The following is a 21,758-nucleotide window of genomic DNA, read 5'->3' as shown; positions in this document are numbered from 1 at the left end:
AGCATTTGCTTGAAAAATGAGCACAGACACTGGCAAGAAAGACACAGAATTTCACAGAAAGACTATAATTTTTTTTTCATTATTTTAAACAGAGAGGAATAAAATGCTATTTAGGTATGGCCTGGAGGGAAATGATAACATTATTAAAATAGCTAGCATGCCAAGGTCCTCAGTCTTTTTAAGATGTAGGCTTCTTATTCATGCATAAAGAGACTCTTAATTTTCTTTCTGAACATATTAGGATCTGTTATAAAAAGGGTGCACATTTCAAAAAGAAAAGCACCTTTTCTGATAAAAGGAAAAACTGTATCATGGAGCTTTGAAAAAATACCTTAAGGTTTGCTGTCCCTTTAAGGTGGCTTGTGTGCAGGTCTTAAGTTAAAGGAGTGTGCCTAAAGTCTACATGAATTGCTACAAACACATTTAAAAGACAAGGTGGGTGAGGTAATATCTTTTATTGGACCAACTTCTGTTAGTAAGAGAGACCAGCTTTTGATCCACACAGAGCTCTTTTTCAGATCTGGGAAAGACAGAAGGAGCTCTGTGTAGCTTGAAAGCTTGTCTCTCTCACCAAACAGAAGTTGGTCCAATAAAAGATATTACCTCTCGTGCCTTGTCTCTCTAATATTCTGGGACTGACAAAGATGCAACTACACTGCATACTACAAACTTATTTGACCTTTACTCAAATAACAAGCTACATTAAAAATTCAAATTAAACCATCCACTGTATTTGAATGGGAGCAGAAAAACCACAAGCACGTATCATCCTAACACTGCCATGCGCATAACACCTCTAATGCGTTACACAGTTGTGTTGCTTCAGAATTACAGAAATTTTTCACCAGTTTAACAAAGGCTAAAGATTATGGAGCTAATTCTCTGCTGGCAGAATTCCATGGACTTGAACGAAGTTAGACCACCAGGAAATTTGGCCCAACCTGTGTAATGTCCACTGCAGTTGTGCATGCTGAAGGCTCTCCTGGATGTTAGAGATATTTTATTGGGCATGCTCTCGTTTAATCATTTAACCACATGCTGCTAAAATTATTAACTGTTCTTTGAAATGTGCTCACACAGCTGATATGGGATGATTTTTTTAAAGTATAGGAGCTGCCTTCAAGAGGAAATATTTCTTGTTATTTGCAGAGATATACACATCAAATGTCCTTTTACTGAAACCTCATATGCCTCTCTTTCCTTCTCTTATGTGAAATTTATTATACAGAGAATATTTCAATTTAGAAATCTGGCTAGCTTCTAGAAGGGAAGCAATTCTTCTGTCTGAAGCATGAGGTGTCAGGGGAAGCTATATAATCTCTTCTGAGAGAGATCTTGCATTACAAATAAATAAATAAATAAATTCAGGTTTTTTAGTATGAAGTGCAGCTGGCAACAAAAAGCCTTGCCCTTTGAAACACAACAGAAGAGGGCCAATAATTAAAGAATCATTTCAGGCTGAATGGAAAGCCACCTGAAATGTGATGTGATCATATACCAGGTATCCAGAAATGCCCAGTACCTGGAGAGTGATGTTAATGCCTATGGTCATTTCCTGTCACATACACTGTAGTGCTGATAATAGAACAGAAGAGGAACAAATACTCTCAGAATTTTTTAAATTATTTGTTCCGTTATTCATCTTTTAATAAGGAGATACTGACTTCTTGAGGATGTCAAGTTGAATAGCAAGATTTATAGATCCAAGAGGTACCACGCTGAGGTCATTGTTTTACTTAAGGGACAATATATCTCATCTTGTTGTTCACCCAAATATGAAGTCTATACACATATGAATGTGTGTGGGAATACATGTGTGCACACAGACACACGTATGTTTACATAATCTCAAGGCTGTTCCCGCTGATGTCACTGGGGACAGGATTGGGCCCCCATTGTTCCAATCAGTCGAGCAGCAGGGCTGGAATTCCAGCTTGCTACATACATTTCTGGAATTTTTTCTTTTCTTTTAAGCTAACATTCTGAAGCAGAGAGTAAATTAAAACTCCTGAGAGGAGAGTAATAGTTTCAATTAACTCAGTGCAGCTACTTACCTCTTGGAAGCAAATTAGGTAATGTGATGACTCCTCACTTAACAATTTTCCCGTCAGTCATGACAGCACCTTTCCATCTATGGCCCTGTAGCGGGGTGGTCACTTGCTCTTGCCTTAAAAGGCTTAAAACAGCCCAGGGAGAGGGCTGTGGCAGGGAAGGAAAAGTGGGGCTGACTGGGAGAAGCAGCCTCAGCCGGGGGCCACACCCCAATCAGGCCGCCGCTGGCTTAATCAAGGCCCAGCTGGCCCTTATAAGAGGGCAGTGGGCCAGAAGCAGACAGACAGAGTCTCCTCTAGCCGTGAAGGGGGACGGACGGACCTGGCTTCTGGGGAGTGTACCAGGGTACCTGAGGTGAAGCAGGGCTGGGGAAGGCCAGAGGAGTTGGGAGGCTCCACACTGGAAAAGCCCCAGGCTGCAGGCCTGGCAGATGGCCTAAGACAGGGTACTGGGGTTGCAACAGGGCAGCCCAAGGGTAGGGGCGATCCAAACGCCCCTTGCCTATGATGACTGGCTTATACAGACTGCATTTGGCCCCAGTGAAAGGGGGCTAGATGGTGACTGGCAGTAGCCCATAGGCTGAGGCAAGGTGGGGATAGAGGGTGGGAGGTTCCCCGGGGAGGGGAGACCCAGATCTGTGGGGTATTGCCTGGAGAGGCAGCACCCCAGGTTACCATTATAGAACAGATTATTAGTCCAGCTAATTCACCTTTGCTAGCAGCCAATATCTGATATTTCAGAAAAAGGTGCAAATCCCACAATGCATCAGGCCAGCTGTGTAATGGATCATTGAGAGTAGTGATGAGGTGACAGATTACCAATCTAGCACATGATCAGTTCATACCAAGAGGCATGAGGATTGATATTCATAGTATTTTCTTTAACCTAGTTGACATTTTTTTTATTATTGCACTTTACTTTACTGACTTCAAAGTGTACTTTTGTTCCACATTAAACCGAACTAACATTTTACCAATGCAACTGTATAATGTAATTACTGTAGTATATTGTTTGTCTACAGATATATACACACACACACAGGTCAGAATTTTAAAAAGAGCACAACACTGAAAATTGGAATCTGATTTTCAAAAGAGCTCAACCTATTTAGGCACCAAATAAGTAACCAAATTTTCAAAAGCTCTCACTCAACATATGGTGTCAAAACGGGGTGCTGAGCGCCCTTGAAAACCTAGCACTAATTTTGGTTCCTAAATTGGAGCTGAGCTTTTTGAAAATTTAGGCTCATTTGAGGCTCCTGAACAATTGGAAATCTGACGTTGGCCCCACATTAATAAAACATATCACAGTTTAATCTGAAAAGTCTGGTATGTTTCTAAACCATTGAAACGCAAGACAACAGGAGAAACATTTTCAGCTACTCTATTTCTATTTTACATGTGTACGTTTATATAATTTATTTGGCTTTCACAACATAGACCTACACAGAAGTAAAGAAGTAAAAACATTGACCTTATGTATCAAATGCTGATCCTGCAACTTGGTTTGTGCAGATGGATCTCTGCACCTGCACAGACCATCTTGCAGGATTGGGGCCTTTCTTTGATGGAAATTGTAAAGCCCTCAAATAGTTCAGTAATGAGAGTGGTATAAGTTGACATAATGATTATTTTAGCTCCATATATAATCATAGACTTTAAGGTCAGAAGGGACCATTATGATCATCTAGTCTGATCTACTGCACAACGCCGGCCATGGAATCTCACCCACCAACTCCTGGTTTCAGAGTAGCAGCCGTGTTAGTCTGTATTCACAAAAAGAAAAGGAGTACTTGTGGCATCCGATGAAGTGAGCTGTAGCTCACGAAAGCTTATGCTCAAATAAATTTGTTAGTCTCTAAGGTGCCACCAACTCCTGTAACAAATCCCTAACTTATGTCTGAGCTATTGAAGTCCTCAAATCGTGGTTTGAAGACTTCAACGTGCAGAGAATCCTCCAGCAAGTGACCCGTGCCCCACGCTGCAGAGAAAGGCGAAAAACCCCCAGGGTCTCTGCCAACCTGCCCTGGGGGAAAATTCCTTCCCGACCCCAAATACGGCGATCAGCTAAACCCTGTGCATGTGGGCAAGACTCACCAGCCAGACACCCAGGAAAAAATTCTCTGTAGTAACTCAGATCCTAACCCATCTAACATCCCATCACAGGCCAATGGGCATATCAGGGGTTCTCAAACTGGGGGTTGGGACCCCTCAGGAGGTCAACAGGTTATTACCTGGGGGATCACGAGATGTCAGCCTCCACCCCAAACCCCGCTTTGCCTCCAGCATTTATAATGGTGTTAAATATAAAAAAAAGTATTTTTAATTTATTAGGGGGGTTGCACTCAGAGTTGCCATGTGAAAGGGGTCACTACTACAAAAGCTAGAGAACCACTAAACAGATGGTGCCTAGAGGTGCTGTAGACCATAAGACCAGTTTGCTAGCTTGCTATATTGCATAATGTGTTTTCTTTATTGGTTTGATTCATATTATTTTGTTATTATAGCCTAGTATTATTGAGTCATCTTATTTTCTTGAGTTTTGTTCATGTTGAATTACAGTATATACTATTCATAATAGTTATTCATGGCTGTAACGCAAGCAACCTACAAGCCTATTTCCGGTTTGATTAGCTAGAGCAAGTCAGTATGAGTGTTTGTAACCTTTGGCATAGATAAATGGCTTACCGGTTACCCCTCTTCACTTTGGGGAACTGAATGAAGGAACCGAACAAAGAACTGAACATGTTTGTTCATCGGTCTGGAACAGACCAGTAACCACAGAGCACACCGCAGAACGTGGAAGTCATAAGTAAGGCCAAGGGTAACGGTTTCAGGCATGAGATAATCAATATTAATACATAAGAATATATGTCATAACATGTTAACCTATAGAGTAAGTGTACCCGAAGATTCATTTGGATGAGGAAATAAGATTTCCAGAGACGAGGCTGGTCCTCTGTCTCCTACTACCAGGTCTTCAGGGAAGGGTGTGAGGACGCTAGCTTAAGTACTCTTTTAGAATAGAGATGTTACCAGCAGGGGTCATAGAATGGTATTACTTCTTTGTGACTTGGTGTTCCATATCATTTAGTGTTCTTTCATTCATATTAATAAAGATCTTATCAATTTGGTATTCTCCTCAGTGTAAGTGTCCTTGCCACACAACCTGAGAATCCTCTCACAATATTGAACTCTCTGTGTTCTCTAACCCTGTAGCCTGAATTGGGACAAGAACCTAAAATATCTTCTGATCAGATAAGTGGTGAGCCTTAGTAAACAAGCCCATACATTCAGGTCTACAGTGCCTTTGCCAGCCAGCACCCCCTCATGGCTGCGGGTAGTATAATGGCAACTCTGCCTCAGTTTCCCTGCTCCAGCAACAAGTCATTTAGCCTGTGCTGGGTAGCTTCCCTCCATCTGGCCAGGTCATTTACACTCTGTTTTCTTCCAAGGCAATAAAGTCGGCAAGAAAAGGAGCCCAATGACCCTAATGAAGAGTTGATAATATCAGGCCCCTGCAGAGTCCCGACCCCCTTCGCTCCAAAGGAAGTACCTATCCCCTTTGCTAGGGATCATATGGAAACCAGGCCTGCCCACTCCTCTGGGGTCCAGCCAGGGAACCTGTGTTAAGCAGCTGGGACCAGTTCCTTACATTCCCTTGCTGCCTCCTAGGGCTGCTTCCTACCTTGCCTCTCTGGAGGCCTTTTCCAGGCTCATATTCTCCAGTTCTCCCTCTCTGACTTCCTAGCCAGCTTCCTGCCAGTCTACTACTGAAAGAGTCTAATCTGAGTAGTCTGTCGGTCTCTCTGGCAGCCACTCCTCTCCTTTGATCACAAATCCATAGATCTCCTTTGATCATCGATCCATAGATTACAAGGCCAGAAGGGACCACTGTGATCATCTAGTCTTACCTCCTGTATAGCACGGGCCACAGAACTTCCCCAAAATAATTCCTAGGGCAGATCATTTAGAAAAGCATCCAATCTTGGTTTTAAAATCGCCAGCGATGGAGAATCTACCACAACCTTGGTAAATTGTTCCAATGGTCAATTACTCTCACAGTTAAAAATGTACACTTCATTTCTAGTCTGAATTTATTTAGCTTCAGCTTCCAACCATTGGATCCTGTTATACCTTTCTCTGCTAGATTGAAGTGCTCATTATTAAATATTTCTTCCCCATGTAATTACTAACAGACAGTAATCAAGTCATCCCTTCACCCCTGAGTCTATCAATATATGGCCTGTTTTCTAATCCTTTAATCATTCTTGTGGCTCTTCTCTGAACCCTCTCAAATTTATCAATGTCCTGGAATTGTGGACACTAGAACTGGATACAGTTTTTCAGCAGTGGTTGCACCAGTGCCAAATACAGAGGTATAATAACCTTTCTACTCCTTCTGAAGATTCCTCCGTTTATGTATCCAAGGCTCACATTAGCCCCTTTGGCCACAGCATCACACTAGGAGCTCATGTTCATCTGATTACCCACCATGACTCCTACATCTTTTTCAGAGTCACTGCTTCCCAGGATAAAGTCCCTAATTATGTAAGTATGGCCTACATCCTTTGTTCCTAGATGTATACATTTACAATGAGTCATTTTAAACAACATTGGATTGCTTGGTAAAATGGGCTACAGCAAACAAATCTGCAGCACTCTTTTTGCCCAGCAGTTGCTGACCCAGCAATTACCGGCAGCTAAGGAGACACCTAGCCTACTTGTTAACCTCTTGGTGGCTGTTGTACAATGGGGTCTATAGCCCATGGCAGATAGGTCTAAGACCAAACCCCAACCTAAACATACTAAAGGTTTTTTGGGCACTGAGTTTTTGAAATCTAGATCCAAATTTTGTGGCTTGGGCCCATCTCCAGTGTCCTTCTTATGTGTTTGTTTAGTAAAAATACAGCCAGTGCTGATGCAGTGCTATGCACCAATATGATATTTTAATTTCTGAGCTTGCCTTACCTATTAAACTATATCTTTCAGTAGATACAGTGTCACCTGTTTTGCTAAATGAGCTTTATACTTGAGTGGAGTTACATACTGCCACTACTGAATTGTTACAAACATTGCTGACCAAGGTGAGTATTTCATTACTTAGTAAAATTTCTATGTACTTTGGTGGCAGAGATGCATACAACTTGCTGACCATACAGCAGAGTTATATAGCACATTTAATTTGGGCTCATTTACATAATTGGCAAAACAAAGTCACAACTGGCATGTAATAAAAGCAACTTAATACTTTACAGAAGAGCTTTAAAATTCAATTTAACGGAACTTACACATTTTGTAAAGGGGCCTGCTTTTTAGAAACTATTCCCACTGTTGTTCTACTTGGGACGTTGCTGAGTGACGTTCAGATGACATTGGTTATGCTGTGGTCCATAACAGGCAGACCATAAAATTGTAGAATCATAGAAATGTTAAGAGTAACAAGAAGGGTTTCTTCAAGTATGTTAGCAACAAGAAGAAAGTCAAGGAAAGTGTGGGCCGCTTACTGAATGAGGGAGGCAACCTACTGACAGAGGATGTGGAAAAAGCTAATGTACTCAATGCTTTTTTTGCCTCTGTCTTCATGAACAAGGTCAGCTCCCAAACTACTGCACTGGGCAGCACAGCATGAGGAGGAGATGACCAGCCCTCTGTGGAGAAAGAAGTGGTTCGGGACTATTTAGAAAAGCTGGACGAGCACAAGTCCACGGGGCCGGATGCGCTGCATCCGAGAGTGCTAAAGGAGTTGGCGGATGTGATTGCAGAGCCATTGGCCATTATCTTTGAAAACTCATGGCAATCGGGGGAGGTCCCGGATGACTAGGAAAAGGCTAATGTAGTACCCATCTTTAAAAAAGGGAAGAAGGAGGATCCTGGGAACTACAGGCCAGTCAGCCTCACCTCAGTCCCTGGAAAAATCATGGAGCAGGTCCTCAAGGAATCAATTCTGAAGCACTTAGAGGAGAGGAAAGTGATCAGGAACAGTCAGCATGAATTCACCAAGGGCAAGTCATGCCTGATTAATCTAATTGCCTTCTATAACTAGATAACTGGCTCTGTGGATGAGGGAAAAGCAGTGGATGTGTTGTTCCTTGACTTTAACAAAGCTTTTGACATGGTCTCCCACAGTATTCTTGCCAGCAAGTTAAAGAAGTATGGGCTAGATGAATGGACGATAAGGTGGATAGAAAGCTGGCTAGATTGTCGGGCTCAACGGGTAGTGATCAATGGCTCCATGTCTAGCTGGCAGTCGGTATCAAGTGGAATGCCCCAAGGGTCGGTCCTCGGGCCGGTTTTGTTCAATATCTTCATTAATGATCTGGAGGATGGTGTGGATTGCACCCTCAGCAAGTTTGCAGATGACACTAAAGTAGGAGGAGAGGTAGATACGCTGGAGGGTAGGGACAGGATACAGAGGGACCTAGACAAATTAGAGGATTGGGCCTAAAGAAATCTGATGATGTTCAATAAGGACAAGTGCAGAGTCCTGCACTTAGGATTGAAGAATCCCATGCACCGCTACAGCCTAGGGACTGAATGGCTAGGCAGCAGTTCTGCAGAAAAGGACCTAGGGGTTACAGTGGACGAGAAGCTGGATATCAGTCAACAGTGTGCCCTTGTTGCCAAGAAGGCAAATAGCATTTTGGGCTGTATAAGTAGGGGCATTGCCAGCAGATCGAGGGACGTGATTGTTCCCCTCTATTTGACATTGGTGAGGCCTCACCTAGAGTATTGTGTCCAGTTTTGGGCCCCTCACTACAAGAAGGATGTGGAAAAATTGGAAAGTGTCCAGCGGAGGGCAACAAAATGATTAGGGGACTGGAACACATGACTTATGAGGAGAGGCTGAGGGAACTGGGATTGTTTAGTCTGCAGAAGAGAAGAATGAGGGGGGATTTGATAGCTGCTTTCAACTACCTGAAAGGGGGTTCCAAAAAGGATGGATCTAGACTGTTCTCAGTGGTAGCAGATGACAGAACAAGCAGTAATGGTCTCAAGTTGCAGTGGGAGAGGTTTAGGTTGGATATTAGGAAAACAATTTTCACTAGGAGGGTGGTGAAGCACTGGAATGCGTTACCTAGGGAGGTGGTGGAATCTCCTTCCTTTGAGGTTTTTAAGGTCAGGATTGACAATGCCCTGGCTGGGATGATTTAATTGGGGATTGGTCCTGCTTTGAGCAGGGGGTTGGACTAGATGACCTTCTGAGGTCCCTTCCAATCCTGATATTCTATGATTCTATGAAATGTAAGGCTGGAAAGGACCTCGAGAGGTCATCATGTCCAGCCCCCTGAGCTGAGGCAGGATCAAATAAACCTAGCCCTACACTAACAGATGTTTGTCTAACCTGTTCTTAAAACCCCTCAGCGACAGGGATTCCACAACCTCCCTTGGAAGACTATTCCAGATTATAGTTGGAAAGTTTTTCCTAATATTTAACCTAAAACTCCCTTGTTTCAGATTAAGACCCTTACTTCTTATCCTACCTTCAGTGGACATGGAGAACAACTGACCACAGATGCCCAAGAATACGGGGTGGGGGGAGGCTCTGGGCAGCCAGCCACTGCACTCCAGAGGATGGCCCAAACAACAAAAGGCTGTCATTCAAACAGTTTTGATTTGTAGTGTGGCTACAATAAGCAATGTGGTCTTGTCCTTCCCTCCTCCCCCACCCCATCCTATGCCGCTCCCTCTCCCCCCAGGCTACCTTATCAGTTTTATCCCTTTTTTATTATTTAATAAAAAAAAGAATGCATGGTTTCAAAACAATAGTTACTTTATTTCCTTTGCCAGCTGTGATCAGAGCAGGGAGGGGGGTTGGCTTACAGGGAATTAAAATCAACAAAGGGGGTGTGTTTGCATCAAGGAGAAACACACACAACTGTCACACCATAGCCTGGCCAGTCATGAAATTGGTTTTCAAAGCCTCTCTGATGCACAGCGCGCTTCTAATCGCTCTGGTGTCTGGCTGTTCAAAACTGGGAGCCAAGCGATTTGCCTCAACCTCCCACCCCACCATAAACGTCTCCCCCTTACTCTCACAGATATTATGGAGCACACAGCAAGCAGCAATAACAATGAGAATATTGGTTGCGCTGAGGTCTAACCTAGTCATCAAACAGAGCCAGGGAGCTTTTAAATGTCCAAAGGCACATTCTACCACCATTCTGCACTTGTTCAGCCTATAGTTGAACTGCTCCTTACTACTGGCCAGGCTGCCTGTGTATGGCTTCATGAGCCATGGGAGCAAGGGGTAGGCTAGGTCTCCAAGGATAACTATTTGGCATTTTAACACCCCAAACAGCAATTTTTTGGTCTGGGAAGTAAGTCCCTTCTAGCAGCTGCCTGAACAGCCTGGAGTTCCTAAAGATGCGAGCGTCATGCACCTTTCCCGGCCATCCCACGTTGATGTCAGTGAAACGTCCCTTGTGATCCACCAGTGCTTGCAGCGCCATTGAGAAGTACCCCTTGCAATTTATGTACTGGTTGGCAAGGTGGTCCGGTGCCAAGAAGGGATATGGGTTCCATCTATCACCCCAACCACAGTTAGGAAACCCATTGCAGCAAAGCCATCCACTGTGACTTTTACATTTCCAAGAGTCACTACCCTTGATAGTAGAACGTCAGTGATTGCATTGGCTACTTGGATCACAGCAGCCCCTACAGTAGATTTGCCCACTCCAAATTGATTTCCAACTGACAAGTAGCAGTCAGGCATTGCAAGCTTCCACAGGGCTATTGCCACTCGCTTCTCAACTGTCAGGGTAGCTCTCATCTTGGTATTCCTTCACTTCAGGGCAGGGGAAAGCAACTCAAAGTTCCAGGAAAGTGGCCTTATGCATGCGAAAGTTTTGCAGCCACTGGGAATCATCCCATACCTTGAACACTATGCAGTCCCACCAATCTGTGCTTGTTTGCCGGGCCCAGAATCGGCATTCCACCATATCAACCACCCTACTGCTGCCATGATGTCCCAATTGCCACAGCCCGTGCTTTCAGGAACGTCTGTGTCCATGTCCTCATCACAATCATCCTCATGCTGCCATCTCTTAGCCAGGTTCTGCACATACTCCAGTATATTGTGTGAGGTGTTTACAATGCTCACAACAGCAGGGGTGAACTGAGCGGGCTCCATGCTTGCCATGCTATGGCGCCTGCATGGGTAACCCAGAAAAAAGGCGTGAAATAATTGTCTTCAGTTGCTTTCATGGAGGGAGGGAGGGAAGAAGGGGAGACTGACGACATATACCCAAAACCACCCACAACAATGTTTTTGCCCCATTAGGCATTGGGAGCTTAACCCAGAATTCCAATGGGCAGCAGAGACTGCAGGAACTGTGGGATAGCTTCCCACAGTGCACTGCTCTGTGAGTCGATGCTAACTACGGTAGTGAGGATGCACTCCACTGACAATGCGCTTAGTGGGGACATGCACAATCAACTGTATAAAATCAATTTCTAAAAATCAACTTCTATAAAATTGACCTAATTCCGTAGTTTAGACATAAGTGTGGCACAGAGAACTGGATATAGTACTCCAGCTGAGGCTTCACCCAATGAGTAGAGTGGGACAATTACGTGCTGTTTCTTACATTGAACACCCCTGTTAATACAATCCAGAATTATATTAACTTTTTCTGCAATTGCATCACGTTGTTGACTCGTATTCAATTTGTGACCCAGCTCCTTTTCAGCAGTACTACCACCCAGTCAGTTATTCCCGATTTTGTAGTTGTGCATTCAAGCATGATAACATTGTCATTATCTACCCCAATTGCAAGCAAGGCAGAAGGACGCCTACTTCCAGAACAAACATCTAATGGAGAACCCAAGTAAAGAACCCAGTGGCTTTTCCCTCCCAAGGAAAATATGGTCCACTTTGAACCACATCCACATACCACACAGCAGGTGCACCTACCTCCTCCAGAAACGATCAAACCCTGATGGTATCTCTGCCATCCACTCTTTGTTGCCAGAGACAATCAATTGGATCACTAACCTAGACTTGGATCATCTAACATTACTGTTTTTAAGCGACATGGAAGAAGGAAAAGATTTTTAAAAAGTGTTCAGTACCCATCCGCTGAAAATCTGGCTTCTTTTAAGTATCTCAAGTTGGGCACCCAAAAATTGAGGCACCAAAACGTACTGATCACTTTTGAAAATATTTCCCAAGGAATTTATTCAGTCCAATGTATGATTATTGTCAAATTGACAAGAAGCAGCCTCAAGTTATTACCATCATGATGAAATGTCTGATGAGATCTTTTAAGAAACAGATGAGGGGAGGGTGAGAATGTTTGGTTTTTTTTAACTGCGAAGAAAGAGGAGTACCTGCATATATATATGCATCTTCTGGGGATATGGATGGGAATTTCTGACAGAATAGGAGATGAGCAGGGATCCTATATATCCATTAGCCACCAAAAAATGTGGAAAAATGCAGAATTTGCATTTTTTTCAGAGACTTTAGTTTTTTACATTTTATGAAAAAATAAAAACATATTAACAATTAACTAAATTTTACTGAAAGTACCAGTATTACTTATTCAATGCACGCAATCTCCCCCTCTTGTGGTAGATTTTTGAATGTGCTTTAAATTTACAGTGGAACCCCATTTATCCGATCTAATTGGGACCAGGGCCAGATAGGATAATCAAAAATTGGGATAATCAGGAGAATTGGCAAAGAGCTTTCTATCCCTTATTTTAAGATGTGGGGAAAGGGTACAGCTAAAAAGATACAACGTTGGTAAAGGTAACCTGCCAGTGGAGTTAACTAAATTCCATCAGTTTTAGCAATGTGTGCTGGCAGCCGCATCTCACCAGACTAACACAGGGGCCAAGCAGCACCTTAATAACTGTCAGCATTTTATGTCCGTAACATCCAGTCCTATTCCTGCCTGCCAGCTCCCAGAACGATGCTAATGATGTCAGCAAACATGGAACCCTGCTAGATCATGCAGCAAGCACGCATGTGTCTCTTTTCACTCTTTGGCACTGTGAGGCAGAATAGTGCATGCTGTTACATTGTTATGGGGAAGGGAGCTGGCAGATTGGATGTCATGGGACATAAAGAGTGGTGGGGTGGAGAGCCCACAAATGGATTTCAGATAATTAACTGGGTTTTATTAATTCCATCTTTTGAGACAACTACCCATAATGAAGCTTCCATAAACTACTTTCTGTCAGGCACCTGACTATCACCATGACATTTCTTTTTTATTATCCTTTTAGGGAGGAACACAAGAGATGCTGCTAGCTCACAGATAGGAAAATGTTGCTATAGTGCACTGACTTCTGAGTGGGATCAGGAGACTTGTATTCTAATTCTGGCTGTGCCACTGACTCCCTGTGTTACATATGTGCAAAGTACTATAGTTATCTTCCTCCTTCCCCATGTTAATTTGGATGATCTCAGAACAAATAATGACTCTTCAGACACTGTCTGGACCAAAGCATCAGACAAAGCACTGAGAAAAATCCATGACCTCATTACGTTCTGAAAGTGGCAATCATGCTTTCTTTCTCCTCATCTGTATTGCAGGGTATAACTACTTATGGCTGACAGGCCGTTGCAACAGAGTGGTATTCCATGCACTACAGAAATGGTAGCTTTAATTGCAAGAGCTCTTTGTACAGCCCTCCTCAGATTTTGCCATTTGTGTTTGGAAGCCTCATTAACTCTGGGTGTGCAGTGAGGCTTCTGAACCAGAGGCTGAGAATGGGCAGACAGTACTGAGTGCACCCAAGTCAAATAGAATGTACAAGAACCTCACCTATACTTTGGGAAGACAAGAGGCCAGCCATCCACCTCTTCCTAGGTTGCTGCTGCCATCACCTAGCCTATTGTTTGTTCCTCAGTTGTTGGGTAAAGGAGAGAGAAAGAGAGAGTAAGAGGGAGGCAGGAAGAGGGAAGAGCAAGGGACACCTAGGTCAGATCCAGAATTGCAGACTATCCCCAGCTCTTGAAGACCATGGACTGAAGCAGAGGACAGTGCTATAGCTCATGAAAAAGGAAGTGCTAGAGCTGCATGAGTGCTGATGGAATGGGAGTACACAGCTGTTTTCTGGTATTATAAAGTGTCAGAGCTGAGATCATCCTTGTCCGGGAGTATGTAAGACATGACGTTAGCACGTACCCATGTCTGAAACATAAGGGTATATCTACACTGCAATTAGACACTCACGATTGGCTCATGCCAGCTGACTTGGGCTCACAGGGCGGTTTAACTGTGGTTTAGATGTTCAGGCTCAGGCTGGAGCCTGAGCTCTGGAACCCTCCCACCATGCAGGGTCCGACAGCCTGGGTTGCAGCCCGAGCCCAAATGTCTACATCGCAAGTACATGGCCTCTTTACTTGAGTCAGCTGGCATAAGCCAGCCTCGGGTTTTTAATTGCAGTGTAGACATACCCTTAGTGGCAGAGTTTATGTAATGCGCACATGCTCCCCTTCACTGGGGAAAAAAGTATTTAACCCCCGCATTGGAGAAAAAATAGAACGGAGAAAAGAAAGAGACTGGCCTGTTTAACCGTTACACTGCAAGTTTCATTAGTGGCAGAAATGTCTGAAAACACCAGGGAACACTGTTTTCCTCCGTAACCTGTAAATGGCAGGGATGAGCCTGAACCAGGTCCAAAGACCCACAACTTTTGCATGTAGAGTCCCAGGGCCAGATTCACAAAGGTAATTAGGCCATTAAAGATGCAGATGGGCACTTTAGTTAATCTCACTGAGTGCCTAAGTGAGTTAGGTGCCTAACTCCCACTGAAAGTCAATGCGAGTTAGGTACCTAACTCGCTTAGGTGCTTTTGCAAATCCCACTACGTGCCTATCTTCATCTTTAGGTGTCTAAATACCTTTGTGAATCTGGCCCCAAACCCCAATCTGAATCTGCATTTTACAGTTAAGGCCCATCTGTAATAGCTACCTGTCTCTAGCAATCTTACAGAATAAAACTGCATATAAAAGAAAGTGCATAGAGGCAACAATACTAAAATAAAAAGTAGATAAAACTCTTGTCATGCACCAGGGCTCAAATTGTTAGACAGCCTATTTAGCTGTGGGAGGCTTTATTTTCCCGTATGCTAGATACCCTGCTTTTAGTTCTGCAACAGTGAAACTGACTACATTAAGCTTATTGAGTTTTGCTGTTTAAACAACATTTCCCCCGCCCCCCAAAAAAACATTTCAACTTTCTTAATCAAACTGAATTTTTCTTTTAATAAATTTTTTCACTTTGGAGGTGCTTGGAAGAAAACTGCAATTTGAAAATCTCTGCAAAATAAAAAACAAAAGCAAAACTGGTGCTTTACATGGTTATTATTTATGTGGAGAAAACATATACTTTCCCATGGGACCTATTGAAAATCTGCCCCATCAAATGTTTGCTGAAAACAATTACTTTAATTAGATTCCTTTGAACATTATTTGGTTACTTTGCAAACCAGCAATTCTAAACACTGTGACCCAGTTTAATAAATTTTTCAAAGTTTGTTGCAGATATAATTGTGCTTCTAGAATAATCTAAAACATTTGATGCATAATATTTTGCAGTGAGTAAACAGATGTTAAATTGCAGATACTTTGCAAACAACAATTCTTAAAAGTACATGAAATAAAACTTGCAGAATTTGAATGTTATAATTCTTGACGTCTGATTTGTGTCCTTTTATTCTTTTATGTAGAGACTGTCCAGTTTGACCAATATTCAAAAACCAGTCGGAGAACACTTCAATCTCTCTGATCACTTGATTACAGACCTAAGAATGGCCATTCTTCAACAAAAAAACTTCAAAAACAGACTCCAACAAGAGACTGGTGAATTGGAATTAATTTGCAAACTGGATACAATTAACTTAGGCTTGAATAGAGACTGGGAGTGGATGGGTCATTACACAAAGTAAAACTACTATTTCCCCATGTTTATCCCCCCCCCCCACTGTTCCTCAGACGTTCTTGTCAACTGCTGGAAATGGCCCACCTTGATTATCACTACTAAAGGTTTTCTCCCCTCCCCCCCCCGCCCGGCTCTCCTGCTGGTAATAGCTCATCTTAAGTGATCACCCTCCTTACAGTGTGTATGGTAACACCCATTGTTTCATGTTCTCTGTGTAACTGTGTATATAAATCTCCCCACTGTATTTTCCACTGAATGCATCCGATAAAGTGAGCTGTAGCTCACGAAAGCTTATGCTCAAATAAATTTATTAGTCTCTAAGGTGCCACAAGTACTCCTTTTCTTTTTGCAACTAAGGCTCATAATAATAAATCACATTATAGAACTGTCCTGCAGCTGCAGCAATAGAGAACCATGCTTCGTGCTCCCCCTCTCTCATATAACAGAGGTAATTTCTGTCATAGAATCATGTCATGCATCACACAAGCATTAGGTGTGGGTACTGAATGCGTAGAATCCATTACTGATGCTTTCCTCCTCTGCAAGGTGGGAATGAGGGAACTGAAGAGTGAGTGGGTCATTATCTTTGTAGTTGTGGACTCACTGGACAGTCCCTTGCTTCTGCTTCCTGCATTACTCATGAGAGATCAGTCACCCATTGGTAGCAGTTCTCTATAGTGCATTGGGGACATGGAGTAGTTCCCCTGCATGGCCTATCTGTTCCCTGAAAAGTGAAACCACTAACATTCCATTGTCTTTAGGTCTATCCAGACCCTTAAATAAGACGGACAAGGTTTCATCTATTGGTAGAAAATCTTCAGTGCTTTGTCTTTACATAGCCTCCTCTGATCCTCAGATAGATAAACAATAATTTAAAGCATGTATTGTAGGATTTCTTGGGGAACTGTTATTTAACATCTATGCTCTTCATGCATTATATGCATAACACAGCAAACAGCGAAGACTTGAATCAAGAAATCATTTTCCCGATCTTTGTGAGCAAATTGGTACAGTAATTCCACATCTCTACACTTTGCTCACTTACGCATATCTTTAAATTAAAAGTTAACTCATGGCCAATGTATGGCATTGACAGCTTTAGGCCCTTACACAGCACATGATGAAAACTGTTTTAGTGCCTATTCTATGGAAAAAAACAATTCCAAACCTACAGTGGATGACAAGGTACTGACATCTGCCAGTCATATTGGGAAGGAGTACTGCGTAACATGTCAAAGTTCAGTTTAAATAGGAAGGATCTATTGTTTTCCCATTTGGTTTGTTGAATATGAAAGGTACCAGCATGACTTCCCAGAAGATTAAGATCCTCTGTTCAGAGATCAAGTACAGCCAGACATCCAAGCACAAGGTTCCTTACGCTACCTGCCCAATGTACCTTAACTCTGACCTAAAAGGACCATCCCAAGAGGATGAGACCTATTTCATTTTCATCCAGTCCTCATTTCTAGCCTGAGACAAGGGTGCCAATTAGTGCAAAGACAGGTAGTGGCTTTTGTTATAGCAAAAACTGTCCATAAGAAAATGGACTGAGGCCACCAACTCAGTTCACTCAGGCCACTGAAGCACCATCCGAAAGTAATGATTTTTAGCAATTGTCAGTAACAGATTACCATTAGCTGAAAGGGCTTGGTGTCTCATTACAAGTACCCTAAGGAATCCTGTCTACCAAAGGAAAAATAAGAATGGCCAAACTGCGTCAGACCAATGATCCACCTGCCCAGTATCCTGTCTTCTGACTGGCTGGGGCCGGATGGTTCAGAGGGAATGAACAAGACAGGGTAATTTATTGAGTGATCCATCCCCTGTCATCCAGTCCCAGCTTCTGGCAGTTAGAGATTTACAGACACCCAGAGCATGGGGTTGCATCTTGGCTCGTAGCCACTAATGGACCTGTCCTCCATGAACTTATCCAATTCTTTTTTTGAACCCAGTTATACTTTTGGCCTTCACAACATCCCCTGCAAATGAGTTTCACAGGTTGACTGTGTGTTGTGTGAAGAAGTGCTTCCTTTTGTTTGTTTTAAACCTGCTGCCTATTTATTTCATTGGGTGAAACCCTGGTTCTTGACTTATGTGAAGTGGAAATAACACATCCACATTTGCTTTCTCCACACCATTCACAATTTTATAGACTTCTATCACCCCTTTGTTGTACCTTTTCTAAGATGAACAGTCCCAGTCTTTGTAATCTCTTCTGATACGGAAACTGTTCCATACCATTTTTTTTTTGCCATTCTCTGTACTTTTTCCAATTCTAAGATATCTTTTTTGAGATGGGGCAACCAGAACTGGATACAGTATTCAAGTTGTGGGCATACCATGGATTTATATAGTGGCCTTATGATATTTTTTGTCTTATTATCTCTCTCTTTCCTAATGGTTCTTAAAATTTTGTTAGCTTTTATTGTTTTTCTTTGTTTGGCAGAGTCTTGCCAGGTGGATTAGTTTCACTGAAGTTTTTGTAAGAGTGCATTTCTTTCCTAAAGGACCCATATAATACATTGTATCTTGGGCTACTTTTATGGTAACAGTGCTTTTATTGTTAAATAAAAGGCTGTCAAAAATCAAGAAAATTTTAGTCCACTCACAGATTCTCCCCGCTGACCTATCTGGTGGATTATCTGCCTAAAACTAAGACATTTGGGGTACGAGAGGAGATCACAATTCCAAAGATCGTCATTGGCTGCTGGAGCTAGTGACCAGATGGAACATCTACAGAACATCTTATCCTGCTGCATGGAGCAGTTTGTGGCCAGGCTTCAGTGAGTAATCCCTTTATTCACTAGGCACTTTTGATATGGTATAGCCCCACTTGCAGCCAATCAGACAGCTCCAGAGTTTTATGAAGTTTACAATACTGTATGTCATAAAATCTCTCAAACCTGATAAAGGGATGATGCTGTGCTCTAGAAACAATTATTGTTCATAAGGAAACCTCCAACCTATTCCAACAAGTATTCAAGCACAGTGTTTTTACATTATTTGGTTTGAAATTGAACAAATCTGTGTCCATCATTCCTCTGGGTCACATCCTTATTACATGGTGCCAGAAGAAAACTTGGAGATTAGTGGTGATTCTGCTAGTAACTCGGGTGGTATTGTCACTCTGAGTTTACATGTTAGGAATTTTTCCCACTTAGGGATAATGCAAATGGAATATCAAATAGTAGGGTGAAATAGCATACAATTATATCCTGAGAAGAATATTCCCTCATTTCTCTAAAACCTCAGACTGAATATGAAAGTATGCCTAATGCACATACAATCATGCTGTCTAGCTGGAAATAATGCACTCTCTTAAATAGCATTTAACAAAACCCACCATGCAACAGACTAAAATGACAAACATTAATGGGCCCCAAGCTGCTCTCAAGCCAGGACTCAAAGTCTATGTGAGTTGCATCTCATAATTTATTGTTTACATTGTGATATTAACCAAAATGTACAAGGCACAGTGTAGACTGAAGGCAGCATATGGCCTGTAGTTAATACTCCCTTTGCCCAATTACCATCCATTTTAGGTGCAAGGATGGTATCCTTTCTTGTTCAAAAGATATATTCTTCTGTTGTTTATGTGCACATTGCTTGGCCAAGTGGCATTCATTGCATCATCCAAGAAGGAGAGGGCAAAAGTGACTGAATGTCACCTTTATATGTATTTGATCCTGGGGAGGACTGGAGGCCATTTCAACCTTCCATATAAATTCAAATTGCCTCAGGGTTGCTCTATCTTATGTTAGCTGGGTAACAATCCAAGGGTCGCTTACACCAGCAAGACAGCACAGTGTGTTCCCTTCTCTTGGACATACCTTCTGGCAGGAGAGGGGGTCAGGAAGAGGTGGTGTAGACCTGGAGAGTCTGGCTATAAGCTAGCCAGGAAATCTTAGCTGTCCAGTTAGGCCAGCTTCACATTCCTTTAGTGTCACTGTAGACTATGGCCTGATGAATCCCCTGCTATAATCGTATAAACAGATGTGAACTGAACTTTTCCAAAAATCTAAAACTCAAAAAGCTTTTAAGATTTAACATTAATATCTAGTTAGCCTTAAAATGACTGATAAATGTATTTTAAAAAACAAGCAGGAAGGATTTTTTGGTTTCTTTCTACCAAAAGCAGAGGTTCTCCGCCAACACAATGCTCGATGAAGGATTCTGTGTTTGCAAAATTAGGAAAGGATTTTCAAACAATAAATTTGGTTTGATAATTTATTTGTAAATTCAAGATTATCCACTTGTTCTGTTCCAATCCAGTCCATCAGGAGTGAAATGCGCCCTCTGAGGATTTAGTTACTTAGCAAGTATTTCTGCATTTATAATTTTAAAAGCATTTCATTTCCCCATTGCAATTATTTAGTTTCTAAGTCCATTGCCTTTGAAAAACAAGGTACTGATGTTCCAAGGAGGCAGCTATGTAATTACAATCATCCTTACCACAGCTATTTTTCTTAATTAGGATATTTGCTGATAAATCCACTTGCCCATCTCTAGCATGTAAAAACTGAGCTATGGTATTAACGAGGACTATCCAATTAATTTCACCTCTGTATGAATACTTCAATAGTTAAGACTTCGAGGAGACTATTTAATGGAAGATTTTTAATCATACATTTAATACATGGGTTATTAAAATGGAAGAGCTTTCAATTTAGCTCAAGTTAAATCCTGTTAAACTTTTCATTAGGATACATACAATTATTAACAGCATCAAAAACTGGGGATCAAATTATGTAAAGGAAGCAGAAAGAACAGTCAGAAGTATAATTTAGACTGGTTTGTACCAATAAAAAAACTTTGGTATCGTAGATTTGTTTAACTATGTCAATGACAGCAAAGGAATAGAAATTGTGAGATGATAAAACCAAGCTTTGCTCAATACATGTTTGTAATTCAAGTATTCCAACTTCAGGAAAAGTCTTCAAAGCATCAGGGGATGCTATTAACAAAGAGCTCTTATTCCAGTAAATGCTTATTCCAGGGGTCTGGGGGCAGTATGACTCTGCAGGATCCCCTTGAGGAGATTTGCCTTTATGATGCTGGCAGACCAGGTGATAGCTCATGCCAAGGCCCCGAGCTTCCCTGAACTCTGACAAATGCATACGCTGGAATCAGTCTGGCTCACCTGTGTGTTAGTATTGTTAAAACAAATATTAGATTTATAAAAATGTGTTTAGACTTTACAAAATGCTTATAGGATGCTGCATGCATTAACCTTACTTATAACTGCTATGTCCCATGTTATAAAGTAATATTTATACGTTTGCTTGGTAACTATAAAAATATTTGATCTGAAACTGTAAACCCAATCAGGAGAGAAGCATTACTCAGTGAAAAATCCTAGTTTACCATAAGAGATGTCATCTCCTCTCCAACAAAAGAAAGGCCCACAGACTTCAGACAAGCCATTGTGAAACATCAGTGGACAAAAGACTTTGCCGATTGCTCCCCCATGCACATCAAGAGGAGACGTGCACAAGCACTTGTCCCATCAGCTTGAACTCTGGGGGAATGGAGTAAAAATCCTTGTCAAGAAGAAATTGTTATTTCTATGCTGCTTGAACTATGAGGGGTGAAGATTTCTAAGCATAAGCAAGAGTTCCCCAGTGCTTCACTGGGTTATCCCTAAAGGGCATACAGAGCTTGCATATTATAGCAGATTCTATTACACTTTTGGAACCTAAGACTGTAACTCATTTGTGTGTATATGTTTACCTGCTTTAACCTTGTAAATAACTCATTTCTTTTCTCAGTTAATAAATATTTAGTTAGTTTATTATAGGATAGGCTACAA

At 42.0% G+C, this 21,758-nt stretch overlaps 1 protein-coding gene across 1 annotated transcript in view; it reads right to left on the bottom strand.

Moving 5' to 3' along the window:
• Positions 1-21,758, bottom strand: part of MTUS2 (microtubule associated scaffold protein 2) — a 503,536-nt gene that overhangs the window by 148,220 nt on the left and 333,558 nt on the right. The gene's annotated exons all lie outside the window — the stretch shown is intronic.

Source organism: Dermochelys coriacea, chromosome 1 (assembly GCF_009764565.3).
Source record: "Dermochelys coriacea isolate rDerCor1 chromosome 1, rDerCor1.pri.v4, whole genome shotgun sequence".
In the NCBI taxonomy this organism is placed as follows: domain Eukaryota; kingdom Metazoa; phylum Chordata; order Testudines; family Dermochelyidae; genus Dermochelys; species Dermochelys coriacea.
Note: the sequence above shows the minus strand (reverse complement) of the source record. Positions and strands in the feature narration are given on the sequence as shown.